Source organism: Geotrypetes seraphini, chromosome 1 (assembly GCF_902459505.1).
Source record: "Geotrypetes seraphini chromosome 1, aGeoSer1.1, whole genome shotgun sequence".
NCBI lineage: Eukaryota > Metazoa > Chordata > Amphibia > Gymnophiona > Dermophiidae > Geotrypetes > Geotrypetes seraphini.
In genome coordinates, this window is record NC_047084.1 from 504,556,516 (window position 1) to 504,573,190 (window position 16,675).

General features: G+C 42.2%; 1 protein-coding gene across 5 annotated transcripts in view; it reads right to left on the reverse strand.

Annotated features, from left to right (window-relative positions):
* The window catches only part of NTRK2 (neurotrophic receptor tyrosine kinase 2), a 546,312-nt gene that overhangs the window by 279,416 nt on the left and 250,221 nt on the right, over positions 1-16,675 (reverse strand). The window lies entirely within an intron of this gene.

Here is a 16,675-nt window from a genome sequence, read left to right on the forward strand (position 1 = left end):
AAAAGAAACCATTCTACCCATGTAGCAAAAAATGGTTCTAGCGTGCAGAAATTACCTGCATAGGCACACAGTGAGGCAACTTTTTAACAGAGTTTGATAAGAAGGCTCCTAAGGATTTATTGGCTTACACACACCCTGCAGATGAAATTTTGCTTGATGTACTCGCCTTTCATCTTATAAAATAATGCATTCTATTTTATTCTAATTTATTTATATTCTGTACTATTCTCACAATAGATTCTAATCTAGGCCAGTGGTTCCCAACCCTGTCCTGGAGGACCACAAGGCCAGTTGGGTTTTCAGGATAGCCCTAATGAATATGCATGGAGCTGATTTGCATACCTGGCACCTCCAGTATATGTAGATCTCTCATGCATATTCATTAGGGCTATCCTGAAAACCTGACTGGCCTGATGGTCCTCCAGGAGAGGGTTGGGAACCACTGATCTAGGCAGATGATAACAATTTTAAAAAATGTTGTGTCCATACTAAATTATTCATTTAAAAATAATTAAAGATAAAAAGGTTTTAATAATGTTCTAAAGATATAGGGGTCCTTTTTAGCCGTTTTAGCGCATGCTAAATGCTAACGCGTCCATAGAATACTTTTCTTAGTGCATTTGGAAGATCATTCCAAAGCCTTGTTCTTATAAACTCAAAAGTTGTTCATCAAAGATTTCAAACAGTCATATGAACTTATAGAATATGACTCCTCTTTTCTATATCGAAGCTGCTATGTTATAGAATGAACTGCCAACTGAACCGTGCAAAATTGTTTCTATAGTTCAGTTTAAAAAACAACTGAAGGCGCACCTATTTGTACAGGCTTTTGCTTCCGTGTAATCTGTTATTGAGCTTTCACTGCTTTGTTGTGAAAATGTTATATAGACACTGCACTCAAAATGATTATTCTTATGCATAATCAATCATCAATCAATTCAATTACACACCGAAAATGGGTGCCTGCCCAAATCTGCACAACCAATTTGGAGTGCAGTATATAGAATTAGGGTACACGTGCCAATAGGGGCTGATTCTATAAAGGGTGCCTAACTTAATTGTCCAAGCACCCATAATAGGCTTAGTAATTGTTAAAAAATATATATTTAATTGGGCGATAGGCACCTATCGCAATGCGCTTAGTGGCGCCTAACATCTAAGTCTCCCAGAAGAGGTGGTGGAGATAGAGACTGTGTCTGAATTCAAAAGGGCCTGGGACAGGCAAGTGGGATCTCTTGGCGAGGGATATAGATAATGGTTACTGTGGATGGGCAGACTAGATGGGCCATTTGGCCTTTATTTGCCATCATGTTTCTATGTTTCTGTGGAGTGTGGATTAGGCACTGCTAAGCGCAATTTTCCCAAAACTTAGGCGCCTAAAAGTAGGTCTTTAAAACTCTCGCCTACATTTCAGGTGCCTGTGTTTTTACATAGGCTTCGTTAACCGTAATTCTATAAATGGTCTCCTAAGTGTGAGTGACAAACGGCCTGCATCTATTTTTTAGGCGCCGGACAATTTAAGTGCCCTTTATGGAATCAGACCCATGGAGGGGCATAATCAAAAGATACGCCTAAGTCTGATTCAGATATATGACATTAGACACCCAAAGTCGGAGTGGGAAAATGTCCATTCTTGAAAAATATGTCTAAAATATATATATTTTTTGAGAATCATCTATCTGCATGTCCAGACCGCCATTAAGTCTATCTTTATAACACATTCTCGACCAAAATTTCATCCAAGTCTTATTCGCCAAGAACAAGACCTTTTGGACGTGGGAGGGGCCAGCATTGTGATGGACTGGCTACCCAGACATGGGAACAGAGCAGTGGGGTACTTTACAAAAAGAGTGCCAGATAAACATCTCACCAGAACTCTCTTATAGGTTATGGTGAGCACCCAAAACATCTCCAAAACCCATTATACCTACCTGTCTATAACCCCAGTAGCCCTTATGGCTGCAGGTGCCACCTATACAGAAGTACAGTAGGGTTTTGGTGGGCGCACATGTTCCACCCACATGTAGTGGTTAGAGTGGCTTATAGGCCTGGGTCTTCTTCTCTATGGTTCACTAGCCCACCCCCCAGGCTATTTAAGAGACCTGTGTGCAGCTCTACTAGGCTTTCCTATACTAGATGCTAATATTCTGGAGACAGGTATATATGTTTTTATTCTTATCTTTGTGGGGATGTGAGGGGGATCAGTGAACACTGGGGGAGTGTGTGGGGTCTTTGTCTCTGCAGTGGTCACTTTGAATATTTTTTGGGCACTTATACCTGTTTTTATATCGTCTAAGTCACAACATATAAGTTCCATCCAGGAAGTGTAGTAAAACATTCAATTATCCCTGCAGGATGATTAAGTTGAGGTCGGCACACATCCCGCCCCAACCATTCCTCCAATTATACCCCTTTCAGCACTTGGTGCAAAGTGGCATTCAGATGCCTAAAAAGTCCCTGGATATGTCCAAAAAATAGGTTTGATTATCAGCACTTAAACAACCTGTCTTTTAAGTTGTCCAAGTGCCAACTTGGGCTAGTTTTTAGACGTGTTTAAGTTTTGATTATGAGCCCCAAAGTGTGCACTCTTATCGGTGAACCTCATTTACTTTAAATGACAGACCCCCCCCAACTCATAAGTCACCACACAATGGAAGCTAAATTTACTTTGTTTTACAGAGTCTCATTTTGCTACTCCCTTTTCTTTTGTAGCAACAATTTTGGACGGTATACTACAGAGAATGTGTGAATATTAATCTACCAGTGGAGGCAACATTTATTTCAGATTTATTATACTTTCCAACATATGTGTGGGTGTAGGAGGGTGTGTGGGTGGGTCTGTTTGGGGAGCTGAAGTATAAAGAGTGTGAGATATCAGATTCAACATTTGAAATATGATTTTCTATAGTCATTTTATACAATACCATGAGTAGTCAATATAAATGTATCCTGTATGTTAATGAAATATGGTGAGCTGACTGCATTGTACCCGCCTTTCCTTTTTTATTTAGAGAGGCATTTTACAATGGGCATACAAATTGCTAGTATTTTAGAACTGGACCTGCGACATAGAGCCTATTTTAAAGTGCTTTGAAGAAAATACATTTATGTACTGTTTATGTGAAGTGGGAGCATCCATTTTAGAACCATTAGGGCCTGATTCTGTATAGTACATCCGGTCTCAGCAGCCACCTAAGCAGCTTTTGAGAAATGCACATGGGCGTCCTATACAGAACTGCATCTGTCCTAACGGACAGACACCTATCCCTGCCTAATCACCCTAATTTTCTAACTGGCATCCATGTCACAGGTGCTGTTTAGAGAATCGCGTTGCCATTGAGCTGATCATGGCAAGGAAATCTCCCTGGTGTGATCATCTGAGCAACAGCAGCAGGGAACCTCCAACATCCCCCCACCCCTGCAAGTTGGCTGGCAGGAGAGATGCCCATTCCCTCCTGCTGGAACTCCTGAACACCCCTCCCCCCACCCCGACTGTCTGCAGCCGCTACCCCCTTGAAGCACCCCCTTCCCCAAAATCCCTGTGTGAAACTAACATTTTTTGATATGGAGTTTTATTATGCCCTTGAGAATAAAACAAGCATCTGAAATCAGTGTGGATTGCTGCCTTGTCAAAGTATTTTATTTATTTATTTATTTAAAGAACTTATTATCCGCTTATCTCCTAAGTGTCTTACAAGTAACAGAGGTCAAATTTTACCATACATTTTCCAATACACTACAAATATCAATCAGATTTGTTTACATTGTTCAAAAAATTTTATTGGGTGTTAGAGGGACAGCTAAAAGCTAAGACAAAAAAATGAGCCTCAAGTAATTTTCAAAATAGCAGTACATCGTTACAAAAACCATTCCAAAACAACGGACTTGCAATTGAAAAACAAGACTTTCTAGTGGAGGCATGCTTAATTTTGTCTGGTATTCTTGCATCTAACAGCATCCTATTTTCTGATATTTTGAGGCTTTTTATCCACTTTGGGATAAATGTGTCTCTCTCTAAGGTAAACCCACCACCGGCTAGTAAAATTGTTGCTGCTTTGCTAATTTTGGAATTTAAACGCTTCTATTATAATTTCCCCTCTCCCGCCTTTCCTCCAAAGTACATATTGAGATATACTGAACTGGTTGAGTCCTGAATATTCAATAAAAGGTAATGGGATAACTTATCTATGGTCGTAAAAAAAGATGAGGAAGCAAAACCAATAAAAAGATTGGGTGTTACTTTATTTATCTCGGATCACAATGACAACAAATATTTGGTTTCCTGTAGCAACAGTTTATTCTCAAACAAGTACTGGCTGTGTTACAATGTCTAACAACTCACCTGCCTGCCTGCCATAGCTGCGAACCCACCCAGCAGCCAAATTCATCATCACGAGGGTAGACTTGGACCTTACAAGTATAATTTGAGAGACTGCCAAGATGCAACTAAATCATTTTCATGTGCTGAGATGTTACAGATCATTATGCTCCATTTGCAAGTTATCAGTATGCTTATTTTTCCTAATAAATACGTTGATAGATTTATCTTCTGGTTTGATGCCCCTCCCATGCACCAGCAATGTGAACCTCCCCCTTGCATTACATGCCATGTCACTAATGCATGCAAGTGTACACCTTATGAGGGCATAATAAAAAAACACTTCTCAGTCCCCTTTTGGCCTAAGGCCTTAAACGTTGAAAGTAGAAGCAAGGAAAATGTCCATTATAAAAAAAAACCAAACGTCCAAAAGGAGTTTTTTTAAAATAATGGCCTGCCTCTACGTTCAGCTGTTTAAACGCCCAGACCATCTAAACTTATACCATATAATCAACCTAAAAAAAGCCTAAGCCCCAAATGTCCAAAACAAGAGCTTTTAGGTGAAGGAGGAGCCAGTCCTTCACCTAAAAGCTGGATTCTGTAACCGGTTACAGAATCCACCCCCCTCGACAACATCGATGCAAGAGGTACCCAAACCCTCTTGCACCGCCAGCCGCGACCTTCCCCGACAACATTGGGGCAAGAGGGAGCCCAAGCCCTCTTGCCCCGCGATCTCCCCCCCCCCCCCACACACGATCCAGCCAGGAGGGAGCCCAAGCCCTCCTGGCCCAGCGATCTTCCTCCCCCCTCCCCCCCACACGATCCGGCCAGGAGGGAGCCCAAGCCCTCCTGGCCCAGTGATCTTCCTCCCCCCTCCCCCCCCAACAATCACAAGCCCAAGCCTGGGCCAACCGGAATCGGCCCAGTTGTCTTAGGCTCCTTCTGTGGGTGGGGTTTGCGCCACCTGGGCCAATCAGGCCCATATGCCTAAGGCCCCGCCCACAGGAGGGGCCTAAGACAATTGGAACGATTCCGGTTGGCCCAGGCACCTCAAGCCCCACCTGTGGGTGGGGTTTGCGCTGCCTGGGCCAATCAGGCCCTAAAGCCAGCCATTCCCGTGATGGCTGGCCTGTAGGATGGACGGGCTTGGCACCCGAAGGTCCGCCCAACTTTTTTTAAGGTACGGGGAAGGGGGGTGGGAGTGGGGGGGGGGGTCGGAGGGTCGCCGGGGGGGGGTGATCAGGGGTTCGTGGGGGGCAGCCATGGGGGAGGGGGTTCATCAAGGGCAGTAGGGCCTGGGATCCCTCCTGCCCATATTTTAGTGGGGGGTGGGGATTAGAGGGTGTCGCGGGCCAGGAGGGCTTGAGCTCTCTCCTGGCCGGATCGTGAGGGGGGAGGAAGATCACTGGGCAAGGAGGGCTTGGGCTCCCTCCTGGCCGGATCATGTGGAGGGGGGGAGAACACGGGGCAAGAGTTTCAAGTTTATTAAAAAAAAATTTATACCGCTTATTCAGATTTCTAGGCAGTGTACAGCAATAATAAAAGAGATATCTTTAAAAGAAACAAAACAAATTAAAGTTAAAATATTATACAAGACAATGTTAGGTTAATCAATATTAAGAAAAGATACATATATAGACTACAAACCATTGGGAAAGAAGGGCTGAACTACAGTTTTTAAATAAAGCACACTTAGGGATAAAATAATAGGTAGGGGAGGGACTTTAGTTGATTTAGTCCTAAAAAGGACAGTTTTATCCAAAGGGGGAGGGCTCATCGCTGCAGGAGAGATGGCTCATCTCTCCTGCTGCGATGATGTTGCCTACACCCCTCCGAACCATGGCACTTCGGGGTGAGCATCGCCGACAGGGGAGATGCCCTGCCCCGAAGCTCACCCCGAAGTGCCGCGGTTCGGAGAGGTGTAGGCGATCATCATCGCGGCAGGAGAGATGAGCCATTTCTCCTGCAGCAATAGGTAGGTTGCTGGGGCCGCCGAGCTGCAGCGATCAGCTCAGTGGCCCCTTTTCCGGCACTTATACCTGTTTTGACTTGGTCTAAGTCAAAAAGTATAAGTGCCAACTAGGCAACCTGTCAAATGTTTTGGTTATACGTGTTGTACGCCTAGGTGTAGGTCGGCCCACCTCCCGTCCTTTCCCCTTCTCTAAAAACACCTCTTTTCTCTCTGTGCATTTAGAGACAGGGGAAAGGCCTAAGCTGATTTTAGATACATCTAAAACCAGCTTTGATTATGGGTACTTGGACGATCAGGCTTTTTGATCGTCCAAGTAGCCATTTAGGCCACTTTTTAGACGTTTTTGTTTTGATTATGAGCCCCTATGTCTTTAAAATACTTATAATCCATGTTATTTTTCCATTCTAGGTAGGATAAAAAAAAAAAAATTAAAACATACATAATGTTAAATAGATACACCCCTTAAGAATACAAAAAACAATGACAAATAAATATAAGCAATTAAAGAGTTTTAAAATAACATTTGCAGACTGTGTCACTAAATATAATAGTTTTAATTCTGAAATTATCATTTATAAAGAGAATGCCTGAATAAACAAATGTGCTTTCAACTGTTATATATTTGAGCACGTGCTACACAATTCAAAAGGTAATGTGTTCCACAATCTGACATCTTCATATATACAACTGCAGAATGATGAGGCATCAAGTCTAATGTGCTTAAATGAGGGAACATCCAGTAACATCTTATCAGTAGACTGTAAACTGCATGATGGACAGTAAATTCTAAGGGATGCAGCAAGTACCAAAGCAGCTAGTATTCTATTTATATGCTCAAATGTTGCATAAATGTGGCCATTTAGGTATATAACAGACCTTTAAAATGCTTAGGGCTCCTTTTACTAAGGTGCGCTAGTGCTTTTAGCATGCGCTGCATTGCCACGCGCAGTAACCCCACGCTACGCGCCAAGAACTAATGCCAGCTCAATGCTGGCGTTAGCATCTAGCGCGTGCGGCAATGCAGCGCGCCTTAAAACCGCTGGCGCAGCTTAGTAAAAGGAGCCCTAAGGACTGGATGTACAACGCTCCAACACCACAGTAAAAATTACCATGGCGGGAGCAATTTTTCACAACAGCTGATGCTCAACATGAATAGCATACAAATTATATGCATGCTATTCATGCGTAGCAGTGCGGGTTAAAGGGAGAGGAACTGTACCTAGCGCCTGCTCAGAAGAGCAATCGCTAGGCACAGCTCCTCCCTATTCCTCGTTAAATATTTTTTTGCTACTCTCTCTGCCCACCGATCAGTACCGGTAGGACTCCCCAAAGCTGCCATGACTTCGGGAATTCCCCTGCCCCTCAGCGATTTGGGGCTGCCCCTGCCAGCTTAGCACTGAGCTGCCAGGGAAAGCCCCACACAGCTGAGTGCTAGGGGAAGTCCCAAAGTTGCAGAGGTTTTGGGGAGTCCTGCTGGCGCTGATTGGCAGGCATGAAGAGTAGCAAAAAAAAGTGGCCCTTCTTTCCCAAGCCTGAGCACAACCTCAACCCCCCCCCCACCCACTGAGCCTGCCCCTTCCCCCTCAAACAAGCTGCCAAGGCTTGATCCCCCCTCCCCCCCACAGAGCCCTCTCTAAAAAATGACTGGTCTAGTGGGCCGCTGCACCTGACACCCCAACCCCTTGTACCTTTTAGTTATAGAAATTTGGCAGGAGGGATGCCCACTACCTCCTGCCGGCAGGCCCACCTCTTCAAAATGGTGGGCCTTCTCCTTTCCGGTGCATCCTGGGATGCAATGGGAGGGGCTGAAGACCCTGATTTGCTCAAGTGCCTATGGTCCCTCCTCTGGGTGGGACTTTAGGCACCTGAGCCAATCAGGACCTAAAGTACCTTACAGTGCATTCCAGGATGCACTGAGAAGGAGAAGGCCCAAGTGAATGGCTTTTTTTCTTACACATATGATGTATTTTTGTTGATTCCTGTAAATAAAAATTTGACAAGTTGTTGGAGATTATTGATAAAGTCAAACAGTGGTCACTAAGATATCATCTTAAACTTAAGACTGATAAGACTAGTATGGTTTAGTTTTCGAAAACAATCTATTCTATCTAATATTTGTTTGACAAATGAAACTTGTTTTAAGATAGATACCATTTCAAAGGTTATGAGAGTTTTCTTAGTTCTTAGAACTTGGGAAAACAGATCAAAGTTGCGGTTAGGAAATCTTTTACTAAACAGAGTTGGTGCAAGATTGTTCTTATATCTTTCAACATTCTAGAGTGCAGGAGACAGTGGATGCTGCAGATGGGCAGACTGGATGGGCCATTTGGCCTTTATCTGCTGTCATGTTTCTATCTTTCTATCTTTCTTAGATTATTGTAATTCTCTTTACTCTGGAATTTGTGTTAATCTTATGAGAAAACTTTGTTTGATACAAAATATGACAGCAAAATTGATATTTTATAAGTCTAGATTTTATCTACCATTGTAGTTTTGTAGTTCTTCCCCCTTCCCATCTTGTACCAGTCTAGTATCGTATGTCTGTTTGAACTTGTCCATGTATGTTATTGTCCCCCATTTTAGAATTGTAATTTGATAAGCTTGTGTATCAAATTTTAAATAAAGCTGAAACTTGAAACTTCCTGCAAGCTCTGTCCTCATCTGCATAAGCCTCAAACACTTTAAAATCATAAGTGTTCAAGGCTTGTGCAGTTTAAGGCATAGCTTACAGGAATGGGGCAAGAACAGGGACCGTGACAAAACTCATGGGGATGGGCAGGGGAAATTGAGTTCCCGTGGGGACAGGGAAAAATTTCTCCCAGTGTCATTCTCTAGTATAGGATTAAAGTCACATCCTTGTCTATCCTCCTTGACATATTAGATGGGCCATTTTATATATGTAAAAAATTTATTTAACACTTATTATTTTTCCTAGGTTTTTATCTGCCAACATCTGCTACATTAAACATCACAATCATCAGCTGTTTGCCTTAGTTAAGTAATTTCTTGCTGTGATTAGTTCCTTCTGCTGTTTCTGTGGGTGCTGTGATAATCCCCTCTGTAGCATAGCCCTGAACTGAAAACCAGCCGCCTTTAACAGGCTGTTTGCTTTTAAATTACAGTTATAGAACCCCGCCTGGAAGCAACTTCATTTCTTGAGGGAAAAGGTAAACAGTTTTCTAAATGGTACTCTGCAACCTTAAACTTAATTAACCACAAATAAAATTAATTCAAACCCTGGACCCATGATGAATACCAGACTGTCATGCTGCTGTTTACTGCCGTATTTAACAGGGGGTGCTAATGGGGAATAAGTCTTCTGAGGCAGTTTAATTTCTCATTCCACTTACAGTAATTGCATCCCAGAGACTGAAACCATTGGGCATTCAGGCAGTATCTTTGGCACAATGAACATGTTCATTTTTGATCGCATTTGCTATGTTTCAGATGTTGTGCAAGCACGTCACAGAATAAACACCAGTGTCTTGCTGAGGCCCTACACGCGCAGCTCACATCACTACCACTAGTACACTGAACTGTGACATGCCTTCTTCTATACTAGAAAAAGTGTGGCAATTTACCATGAATTGCTGCGTGGTGAGAGGGCCAAATTTTTCTGTTCAATTGCAGTAACTTAAAATTTTAGTTGTCATGGAGACAATGTCCAGGAGTGTATTAAATTTATGTTAAGCTATTGCAACCCTGTCATTAATTAGAGTGACAGATTCACAATGAACTTGTTAGCGTAGTAAGGTTGGCTGGTGGTCTCTCAGCAAAAGCCTTATTATTTAATTTTTGAATTTTTGTTTCCTGGGGGAAGAGGGAGTAATTTTACCTCTAAAACCTAGCCTGATATTTTTGCAATGGTTTTTACATATATATAATAGAGACCTCTAGAGTTCTGCTGGAATATTTATGTGTATATTTGTTTAACTGGAGAAAACGCTGGTCATTTTGAATGTAGATAACTATGTGGTTAAAGGGAATAAAGACTGCTTGGTAACTGTGACCCTAGGCAAATCATTTAATCCTCTATTACCCCAGGTACAAAATAAGTACCTGTATATACATAAACCGCTTTGAATGTGTGTAACCACAAAAAGGTGGTATACAAGACCCACTTCCATACCTCTCTGGAGCAAAGAAGAGGGACCTCAAATATCATTTAAATAGGATTTTAGACAGTGCTGGGCTGGAGCTGGCCATCATGGTATATTTATTTATTCAATTTTCTATACTGTTCTCCCAGGGGAGCTCAGAATGGTTTATATTAATTTATTCAGGTACTCATGCATTTTTCCCTGTCTATTCTGATGGGCTCACAATCTATCTAATGTACCTGGGGCAAGGGGTGTGTGTGTGTGTGGGGGGGGGGGGGGTGGTAGGGGGGATTAAGTGCCCAGGGTCACAAGGAGCAGTGTGGGTTTGAACCCACAACCTCAGTGTTTAACCAATATGCCACACTCTCTCCCTTAACATGTAGGTAACAGTGGCCTAGAATGGTGTAAGAAGGAAGTTCTAGAAGAAAAAAGGCTTTTTGGTAGAAAGCTGAAGTGTAGAACCTCCAGGGTAGCATTCTCAGAAATGCTCCTTGTTCCATTTGCAGGACCCCAGAGGCAGACAGGGATCTGGAGTCTTCAACATGCATGAGATGAAGGTGCAGGGGAAAGAACTTTAGATTTTTTAGGATCTGGGTAACATTATGGGGAAAGTTAAGCCTGTTCAGAAAGGACTGGCTCCATTTTAACCAGGATGGAATGCAGCTGATTGGTGCGGACTTAGAAGGTCATATAACAATTTGTGCTCTTTTGTGCACACTAAGAAGGAATTTGGAGTGCTGCCTTAAGCGGCCAGCAGTGCTCTGCCTTCATCGCTGACACTGCTGGCAGAGTATGAAAGGTTGGAGGGAGGAACTCGGGAGAGATACCAGATCGCTGCTGCAGTGGTGGCGTCAGATGGTGGATTGAGAAGATAGGGGAACATTGTGGATGAGGAAGGAACGCATCCATTAATGTATGTTAAAAATTTTTAATGAAAACACAAATCAGGGGAAAAAACAAAACCACAGGTAAAATACCAGAAACGAAGAATGGAATTGTCTAAAACAGAATGATGTGCACTAAAAAGTGTCCACAAACTCATCTGAAGGTGTAGAGATCTTTATTCTTCCAATATCATCATGGTACAATCAATGATTCAATGACTCGACATGTACATGTTTCGGCCAACAGGCCTCAGGAGTCTCAGAAATCACTGAACAAAAATAAACTAATATGAACTTACTGCCAAAGCACATGGAAGCTGCCCATATTTAAGTGAAATTAACACGTAGGGCACCTCAACCCGACTGAACTCGTGGCGTCGCAGGAATACGGATGGGATTGTGCGCCTTAAGAAACCAGACTGGAACTATGTAGAATTGGATTACGATAAAGCTGAACTACTTCTGCTCAGTCTTTACCTGCGAGGCGCCGGGATCCGGCCCACAGGGAAAGCTCGGAAGATCCGTTTCGAGATTTTGAGTTTACTTCCAGCAGCGTCTACTGCGAACTTTCAAGGATCAAAGTGAACAAAGCCATGGGACCTGACAAACTACATCCCAGGATGCTTAGAGAGTTGAGTGATGTCCTAGAGGAACCATTATCCGCGCTCTTCAATCTTTCCCTGAGTACAGGAAGAGTACCATTGGACTGGAAAACAGCTAACGTCATTCCACTTCACAAAAAGGGTTGCAGGATGGAAGCTGAGAATTACAGACCAGTGAGTCTCACATCGATAGTGTGTAAAACTATGGAAACACTAATCAAGCACAAACTAGATATGATCTTGAATGACGAGAATCTACGAGACCCCCATCAACATGGATTTACAAAGGGAAAGTCCTGCCAATTCAATCTGATCAGCTTCTTCAACTGGGTAATGAAAAAGCTGGATATGGGGGAGTCCCTGGACATCGTGTACTTGGACTTCAGTAAGGCTTTTGATAGTGTCCAACGCCGCAGGTTATTGAGCAAGATGAGTTTGATGGGATTGGGAGAAACGTTAACTGCATGGGTAAAAGACTGGCTCAGTGGTAGACTTCAGAGGGTGGTGGTGAACGGCACTCTCTCTGAAACGTCAGAAGTGATCAGTGGTGTGCCGCAGGGTTCGGTTTTGGGTCCGATCCTATTTAATATCTTCGTAAGGGACCTGGCTCAAAGGCTTCGAGGAAAATTTGCATTATTCGTCGATGACGCTAAACTATGCAATATAGTAGGCAACAGCTCAGTGCCCGACTGCATGACGAAGGACCTACACTTACTGGAACATTGGTCCGCAACTTGGCAACTAAGTTTTAATGCCAGAAAGTGTAAGGTCATGCACCTTAGAAACAGAAATCCATGCAGAATTTACACCCTAAATGGTGTGACTTTAGCAAGAACCACTGCAGAAAGGGACTTGGGAGTAATCATTAGCGAAGACATGAAGTCTGCCAACCAAGTGGAGAAAGCTTCATCCAAGGCTAGACAAATGATGGGTTGTATCCGAAGAAGTTTCATCAGCCAGAAGACCGAAGTTATGCCGTTGTACAGATCCTTGGTGAGACCTCATCTGGAATATTGTGTACAATTCTGGAGACCGCATTATCAAAAAGATGTGCAGAGAATGGAGTCGGTTCAGCGAATGGCCACCAGGATGGTCTCAGACTCAAGGATCTCCTGTATGAGGAAAGGCTGGGTAAGTTGCAGCTATACTCACTCGAGGAGCGTAGAGAGAGGGGGGATATGATTGAGACATTCAAATATGTCACGGGTCGTATTGAGGTGGAAGAGGATATTTTTTTTCTTAAGGGACCTACGGCGACAAGAGGACATCCGTTGAAACACAGGGTGGGAGATTTCATGGTGACACTAGGAAGTACTTCTTCACCGAGAGGGTGGTTGATCATTGGAATAGTCTTCCACTGCAGGTAATCTAGGCCAGCAGCACGCTGGACTTCAACAGAAAATGGGATAAGCATATGGGATCACTTCAGGGAAGAATTTAGGTGGTGGGTCATTAGAGTGGGCAGACTTGTTGTGCCGTGGCGCTTTTCTGCCGTCACCTTCTATGTTTCTATGTAATTTGTATTAATTTAGCAGAGGTTCTACAGAATTTTATGCAATGAGACCAGTTGCTATTAACTGGAATTATCAGTAAAATAATGTGTCTTAACAGTAGCCTATGTTGTAACCCCCCCACCAAGTATGCAATAAATATGCTCATATTTTAAAATATACTCATATATCTTGCAAAAGCATCCCAGCTCTGCCCAACCTTGGGCGCCAGGAATGCTTACACATATACCACAAGCATTTAATTGTATATATAGTCTTGGGTAATTTTATAAAAGTCTAATTCTGCACATGCCAATGCACTAGAGCAGGGGTGTCAAAGTCCCTCCTCGAGAGCCGCAATCCAGTCGGGTTTTCAGGATTTCCCCAATGAATATGCATGAGATCTATTAGCATACAATGAAAGCAGTGTATGCAAATAGATCTCATGTATATTCATTGGGGAAATCATGAAAACTTGACTGGATTGTGGCCCTCAAGGAGGGACTTTGACACCCCTGCACTAGAGGGATCTAGTAAGAGGGTACATATATATAATCTAAGCCATTCTATCCAAGTGATGATAGATACCAGATAGGATCTTGCTTTGCATAGTGTCGCTGCACAGATCTGTATGCTGATGACCTATAATAAAGTTCTCACATAATAATTATCTCTCTGTCTACCTCCAAAGGTTTAAAGGCTATTACTGAGATCCAGTTCCCAGTTCAGTGAAGATCCTCCAAAGGGCTTTTTTAGGAAACCAGAGCAGATGCTGACATGGCAGACATAACTTGTAACCTTGAAAATGAAGTATTGATTGGGCTGTGTGCCTTTGGTCAGAGAGGAAAGAAACTGAAACCATCCTTCCTGAATCATTAATGAATTAATGCATTTCTTTTGCAACTCAATTGACATATGCTGTCACTGGAGCTTTTCCTGGATCTTCCTCCTGCTCATCACATGACCATTCCATAGGAACAGGAGAAATCCCTGCTGAAGCCAACAAAACATGGATGTATCTAGCAAATTGCCAAAACTGTGAGAATACACACCACCTGCATCTCCTCAAAAATACAAACCATGATTTGCAAGCAAGCAAATTAGGAAGGGAACTGTTTACTAAGCTGCTAATACCAGCCAGCATGTTAAAAAAAAAAAATCTGCCATAGCAGCTTAACGGGGAAAGAGATAAGTTATGGGCTTGACCTGGATGGCACCAGGAATTGGCTGCATTGACAGCTGGCATAGGTCAGTGTCGTTTGATAGCTCTTACAACTGTTGATTTCACAGTGAAAATTTTTGAACACCTCTGACATACCCTCCTTTGAGATACATGCTATGGGAGCTAGGCACATTGCCTTACAGAATAACATACAGCTAGATGAGCAGGCACATTCTAATGGGTGCCACATAAGTTATTTATTATTTATTTATTGGGATTTATTAACCACCTTTATGAAGAGATTCATCCAAGGCGGAGTACAGCACTAAACTCAACATAAAACTTACAATTTTGTTAACAGTATAACAGCAGTTTTGGATTCCCTACATAATCTATTTCAGTGGTTCCCAACCCTGTCCTGGAGGACCACCAGGCCAATCGGGGTTTCAGGTTAGCCCTAAAGAATATGCATGAGAGAGATTTGCATATAATGGAAGTGGATAGGCATGCAAATCTGCTCCATGCATATTCATTAGGGCTATCCTGAAAACCCGATTGGCCTGGTGGTCCTCCAGGACAGGGTTGGGAACCACTGATCTATTTAGTAAAGGCAGTTGTGCTCTTATTTTACAATTTGATTTGAGTTGTGCATTCGATCTGGTTGATCATTCCAAACTTACAAAATGTCTTGATGCATTTGGGATTCAAGATAAGGTGCTTACTTGGTTCCAAGAATTTAGAAAATTACGTGCTTACCAAGTCCGAATAGCTAATGTCTGCTCTGAAGAGTGGAAGAATCCGTGTGGTGTTCCTCAGGGTTCCCCAAAAATAAACTAAACTAAACCTTGGGTTTATATACCGCACCATCTCTCCCCTTCTATTTAATGTTTAGCTCTCTTCTTTGGGTGGCAGCAAACTGGGAGTCAAGCTCTTCAGCAAAGCTGATGATATTATAATTATAATTCCGTGTTCTTCTTGGCTTTCTAATATCATTCATAGTACTAGCAAAGTAATAGAACTGATTGAGGAATGGATGTCAGACTAATCAGTTAGCGCACCTTAATAAAAGAGGAGGTAAGTTTTTCTTTGCCTCACCTCAAGAGAATGTATCAGAGGACTTTCTTATTATTAAGAAAACACAATATCCCATTTGTTCCTCAGTTAAAATTTTGAGAGTCACGCTTGATTAGAATTTGTCCATGAAAAGCCAAGTGGATTTGGTAGTCCACAAGAGCTTTCATATCTTAGAAATTACGTTCAATTAGAACTTACTTTGACATAACAGCATTTAAATTACTAGTTCAATCGCTAGTGTTAGGAGTTTTGGATTACTGTAACATCGTTTACTTGGCCTGTACAAAAAAAGACTATTTCTAGGCTGCGAGTCATACAGAATACTGCGGTCAGACTCATCTTTGATTTGATTATTGTAACATCGCTCATCTTGCTGGAGCGCAAAAAAAATCTTCAAAGACTGAAAATAATACAGAATGCAGCAGTTAGATTGATTTTTGATTTGAAAAAGTATGATCATGTCACTGATTTCTATTGTCAACTGCATTGGCTTCCGGTTGACGCACGGATTAAATTAAGTTCGGCTGCATTTGTTTTAAGGCATTAACAGGTCTAATCTCAGAGTATCTTATGGAATCTTTCATCATTACAAATTCTAAACATTCTAGAAAATCTCACTCACTATTCTCATTTCCTTCTGCAAAGGGATGAAAATATAAGAAATTCCAAGAATGGCTGTTGTCCTTCCAGGCAGCTTCATGGATTTGACTCACATATTCACAGTTTCAAATTCATATCAACAATTTTGACGTGCTTTAACGATGCATCTTTTTACAGAATCTTTTGGAAGTTTATTCATTTGTACTGCTAATCTCTGTGAACCGCATAGAACTTAACGGTATTTGCAATATATAAGTAAGTTTTTATGTTATGTTATGAAATATGACCATTTAACTCCCTTCTATTGTGAATTGCATTGGTTGCTGGTTGAAATATGTACTATTTTTAAGTTGGGTTGTGTCTTTTATAAAGTCTTTGTCAGGTCAAGCTCCCTCCTATCTGACTAATTCATTTTCTTTTGCTACTCAAAAACATTCACACAAAGCTCATGCTTTTTTTGTTTATCTATCAAT